Source organism: Sinohyriopsis cumingii, unplaced genomic scaffold (assembly GCF_028554795.1).
Source record: "Sinohyriopsis cumingii isolate HCF-2022 unplaced genomic scaffold, ASM2855479v2 utg000646l, whole genome shotgun sequence".
In the NCBI taxonomy this organism is placed as follows: domain Eukaryota; kingdom Metazoa; phylum Mollusca; class Bivalvia; order Unionida; family Unionidae; genus Sinohyriopsis; species Sinohyriopsis cumingii.
In genome coordinates this window covers 724,249-730,276 of record NW_028315921.1, presented here as the reverse complement: position 1 = coordinate 730,276, position 6,028 = coordinate 724,249, and the positions used below count along the sequence as shown (strand labels likewise).

The 6,028-nt window shown below is 36.2% G+C and overlaps 1 non-coding gene across 1 annotated transcript; it reads left to right on the top strand.

Moving 5' to 3' along the window:
- Positions 1-3,178: 3,178 nt before the first annotated feature.
- Trnas-gcu (transfer RNA serine (anticodon GCU)) lies at positions 3,179-3,260 on the top strand. Its single transcript has one exon. It is a non-coding gene; the product is annotated as a tRNA-Ser (tRNA).
- The last annotated feature ends 2,768 nt before the right edge of the window (positions 3,261-6,028 follow it).

Below are 6,028 nucleotides of genomic sequence, written 5' to 3'. Positions count from 1 at the left end.
AACATGAAATAACAAATAATAAATATTTAAAAAATAACAAACAATCAAAATTAAATATCCAAAACAAAAATGCGTCACGTCTGTCACACGATTTCTAGGGTAGTATCTATCCTGAATGGGAGATAGGAATTCCACTCCGTATTCTCTTATCTTGATACCTATCTCTTCGTCGGAAACGTGTGCAGGTAGGCGAGGTATTTACACAGTAATAGTGTCAGAATATGGGGAAGTACAGTCATAGTTATCACTGCCAATTCCACTTTAGATTATACTCTTTATTTGGCAACGTAACCTCATACAAATTTGAAACTTTCGGCACAACTACATAGAAAGACATTTTGTTATTTCGTTGACTGATTGGATCGTGAAAGTTGTTATGTCCTAAGCATAGGTAGGGCGTATTTCTAAAGCTAGTCACATGATCACATCTATTCATTCCGCGCTGACGTAGATTTCTTGTGACCAGAGATTCATACTCCAAAACTCTCTTCAGTCAGTTTGTCTTTCGATGTCAATGCGTCTCACAAATAACTGAATGTCCAATTTGCCGTAATTATAGACAGGGTAGCTTGAATCGAACAACACATTGCAGATAGCTCTCGATCGGATTATGCAAAGTCACATATTGTTTCATTGAGAAAGACACATTTCCTTGTTTAAAATAATCCGATATCGAGTAGCAGAAAATAATTGATACATCTTATTTATAACAATGATATATGGGCGTGTTTGGGATTTAAGGCAGTCATAAAGTCTAGTACACCCCGGTAAAACATTTTATGGAAACAACAACACTAACCTCTTAGTTGCATTAGTTGACTACCTAATCAATTGTTTATAATGAACGTTCTAGTTCCATTAGTTGCCTCCCTTGGTTCGACAAAAGAAAAACGATTGACCCCCTCCTGCAACAATTGAATAAATGGCGAATCCGAAAGGAGGATTGCGCTTTACTAAGGAGCATATATCAGATGGGACTTTCACAACCAAATGTGCCATTCTTCTTAATTTATTATTATTATTATTATTATTATTATTATAATTATACTCTTGATAACTGTTGATCTACTGTTCTAAATATGAAGTTGAAAGGGACTTATTTTTCATGTCCTTAAATAAGCAGCACTTAAATGTCCTCCATATGTTTCACAGACAAATGTTTTTGTGCATGGGAACAAATTTGATATAATGTCAACATGAATATCGATGTTTCTGGCTGTATTTGAACAACCTCTCTTTTTAAATTCTGATAATTCATGTGGTTGTAAAATATTCATGTTCACATAACTTATAAAGGCAGGAATTGTTTGTGTTTAGGACGTTGTTTGTGAATCAAATCCTGAGATCAAAGCGAAAAATACAGAAAACTTACAATTGTATAATAGAAAGTATACCTTTAGAATGACACAAAAGAATCAAACCCCACCGTGACCAATTGAAGAAATACTATATATCCCAAAATTGATAGCAAATTGTATGACCTCTATTCATATACACCACAATTATTTTACAGGCTCATCTAAAGTTTAATTTTCGAGAACCAGCCTCCGTTTCCTTCCGGAGCAGGATATCAAGTTTGGAAACATGTAATCACTGGAAATGTGTAAATTTGCCTTTTAAGAGCACATATTGTATGGATTAACGAAAAATTGAAACAAAATAAATTCCATTTTTAATATGGCAATGTCATGTCAGAGGTCAAAACTTTTCGGCACTTTTGGGTGGGATCGCAGGGGTGGTTCAGTATGTATTTTTCACAGGGAGCGCAAAGAAGACCGCAAGCTGACTGTGGGATTTAGCAGCTAGTGAGGGCCAGGGAGACAAACACTCATTTTTGTCTGGGGGTGGGGAAGGGTGATGCCGGCGGTGGGGTGGGAAACACGGGGAGGCTTGTCCACCTGATCACTGTCGAACGTTCCAATGCTATATCATTACATGCCACATTGTTTTTCTTTTGCTTGTATCATGTCCTTGACAAATTGTTTTCTGTACCTTTAAATTCTCTACAATAATTGATACAGTGCCAAAGAAAAGAACTTAATATTTTACATGCATGTATCAACTTCTATATAGGATCTCAACAAAATACATGGCTTAAGGGTGAAAGTAATGTTACCTTGACCTTTTGTTCTATTTCACTTTAGCTGCATGTACATTTGACATTTTATTATTGCTAGAACGGTGTAGAAGGTCCAAATTAGCACCAAAAAAAGCCGTCATTGAAGCGTGAAAAGTAAATTACATTGACCCACATTTTATATATGAAATCAGATACATATTTACTGAATGTGCCTTTTATTTATATTTTTGTGCCTGAAGATAAATGATAATTTGATGTTATGAATTTAAAATTAAAAACAAAAAACAAAAACCAAATAAAAGTGATTAGCAGAGCGTGGTTTCGATCCACGGACCTCTGGGTTATGGGCCCAGCACGCTTCCACTGCGCCACTCTGCTGTTAGTTGTTATTGTTGTTGTTATAGGGTTTAACGCCATTTTTCAACACAAGATAGGCTATACATGGCGGCCAGTATTAATGGTGGAGGAAGAACCCGGGAAAACCCCGGAAAGAACCACCGACCCACGAGAAGCTACCGGCAAGCTTTCTCACATGTCCACATTGGCCGAGCCCGAGACTCGAACCCACGCAGACAGAGGTGAGATGGCAGTGATCCGTGACGGAGAGCGCTTTAGACCACTCGGCCACTCGGCTCTGCTGTTAGAAAACATTGATTTTTATAACTTTAAAAAAAAATGGAACTGATATTCACTTATCTGATGTAATACTTACCGAAGAGATGAATACAACGAATGTTCGTACGAGTTTTTTCCCTTGCCTAACAATCCATTGATATGAACATGCTTGCTCACTAAGGGACCGACCATGTATTTGTTTCTGTTTATTGGGTGGGTAGGTGGGTAATGTTGAGTTTTCTCCCAGCCAGGAGAATTGTTTTAATTTACCTGAAGATATATATTTCTTCTTTAAAAGAATATCATGCACTAGGTTCATTATGTGCACATCAGTTAGAGCTAGGATGGTTCGATGGTTAGAATTTTTTTCTGTCTGAAAAAGACATATTGAATCGTGAATATCAGACAAAAGTTGTGTGTGGTTTAGGCCAGGTAGCTATAGATCACTCCCTACATAAATAGTGTACTCATCAAAATACACCGGACGAGGTGGCCGAGTGGTTAAGGCGATGGACTGCTAATCCATTGGGGTCTCCCCGCGTGGGTTCGAATCCCATCTTCGTCGATATACATTTTATCTGATGTGTAGAACTTTTAGTTATGACTACAAACCGTATTCATCAATATTGTAATGTGATATCGTCACGTCAGAAAGAAAACACGCCTAATGATGTCTCCATGATTTTTTTTGGTGGTTTGTGTCTTGAATGGACTGACGTTTTGTGCATGTTTGTGACAGGTTTGTGTATTGACCTGTTCCGGCTGCATATTTATAATCGAGTTGTACTTTTTGTGCGTGTGGAACATTTTATCTCCCACAGGAGAAAAAAAAACAACAACATTTCTTGGCATTGAAATAAAGTCCCAGTAGTGCTAACATGCATGCGGGAAGTGTAGCCAAATATCAATGCCGCGAATCGGCCGATTAGCAGAAACATTTAGGGTTGCGAGCAAGGCAAAAGGGATCAAGTTAAGGTTTGGGAGGGTAAGGGGTGAGTTGTTTCCAAAATTCCAAAACGGCACCAAAGCACACGCGTATGTGTCTGTTTACTAGAAGTGTGTGTAATACCCATTAAAACGATGGTCAAATTTTAAGTAACAGGAGACTGTACGTTTGTATACTCGGATAGTCTTGGACAACAATCTACAATTGCGGTTAATGTTAAGAAGGTCAAAGAAACTGATGTTATCAGAAGTGTAGAAGAAATGACGGGGAAAATGTTCGTTTATGTAGCTGTCCTTTCACCTGTTCATACTTTAAGTACCTGTGTACCAAACTGATTAAAATCAGATCTCCGCTGTTACCAAATGAAGATCTGACAGCGATCGCTTAGAAGGCATATTCTGGTACCTATGCTATTACCATAATTGCTAATTTTATCAACCAGTCAGATGAGGTCTAATATCTTTGCGTTTTGAGAAAGAGCACCGTGGGTGAAAAGGATGAATGTGTATCGAACGATTTGATTCACTTTCAGATTTTTTGAAAGTTGCATTTCCATTGGCTAATTTAATGGTCACCTGAATGTCATTCTTCAGTGGTCGTCGTCACATCTTCACGTAGGACAGCGGAGATCTGATTTTATCAGATTGGTGTCTATGTTGACCGGGGTATAGATATTCCTCTTCATATTCTTTCTAATTTCTACTTATTTCTTCTTCTAAAAGGTACACAGGTACATAAAGTATGAACATGTGAACGTAATACCTTCCAGATGTATAGCGCACAAGCAATGGACTCTCTCCAGTTCACTTATATTCTGAGGGCTAGGGTTAAATTAAGTTTCACAATAATACAACGTTCATGGAATCGCGGTAGTTTCATGGAAAATATAATTTGTGAGCCGACTAATTCCATACCTGTGTACTCCAATATTAATAAAACCAATAACGTACTTGCAAGTTTATCTTTAACCTCTTTAAGTTTTGTATATAATCTGCTATACTTAGACACGTTAACACCAAAATGTCTACATAACTGCTGTTTCTGGAGCACTCTCAAAATCCAAGAACCATTTTCACTTGTTTCGTTTGTAGTCAGACGACTTTTCGGTGAACACAACGATCTTAGGTTTCTAGAAGTTATATCCAAAGGCCGACTTTATGGAGTGAACGTTGCATATAAAACTGTATCTGATCCACTAATACCGTGTGCAACAATTGTGGAGACCAATACGAGTTATAGCACTACCTTGGTAGGTGGTTACAATAGCTGCAATTGATCAACATAACAAACACATACGTATCGATGATATTGCTATTCGAGAGCTTCATAATTACAGTTGATAGCAATATTTACGATCTTTGGAGATCAAGAGAGAATGGTACTATGCGAACTATGGCAGTGCAGGATGGATTATATCTTAAATTCCTCCAAATTATATATTGGTATGCAAAATATTTTGTTATGCATGTACATCATTATGAGATCGATCCTAAAATAACTACATGCAACGAAGAAATTAGGCACTTACTTAAATTAGATAATGTTTGTAATGATGAATAGGTATGTAGAGTGAAATCTATTATTATTGAGGGAAAGAGTAAAATATTTTAGTGAACAACTCACTTAGTGGATAATGCAAAATATAAAAGTAAGAATTCTCGCTCCTATACAGTACGAAGAGAAAGAAAGAAAGTTTCCAAGAATTGTATAGATGTCAAGACAAAATGATTCTATTTTCTGTAAAATTTACCGCTAAAGATTCATTTGATATCAATACATAGGAAGAACTCGAACAACAATGAAGTGACTAAGAAATAAAATTGTTTTGAGGTGTTATACCGAGATTTTAATCCAGTTTGGTGATTGAAAGTGACGCAAATAGCAAATACTTTCCAAATCCTGAAAAATATCAACAAAAGCGAAATGTTATTAATGAATCCATTGATGACTTTGGCTCACTTGTTTCAAATGAAAATCAAATATTAAAATACATTTATAAGTTTTATTGTATTTTGTAATTATCGAACACAGTTGATGAGAGTTGTAAAGAATCAGTTTTAATCTTGGTAAATTCATCCGTACCTGCTGATGATACGTATTTGAGTATTGTCATACAAGGGTTGATAAAATACATGCAGCTATAAATATAATGTCTAAAATTAGATATTTTGGTCTGGTTAAATCGATAAAGTAGTTGTATTTTACAACGTTTTAAATTATGAATATGATAACCTGTTAGAGATTTTTTCTTCTTCAGATCGTTAACAAGGAATCAATTACGTCATGGGCAGTGAGATTTGATACAATATCATTTTTTACAACACCAAGAGCGACTAAAGAAGCTGGAAATATTGGCGACCTATGAGACTATTTAATGTAGATGATAC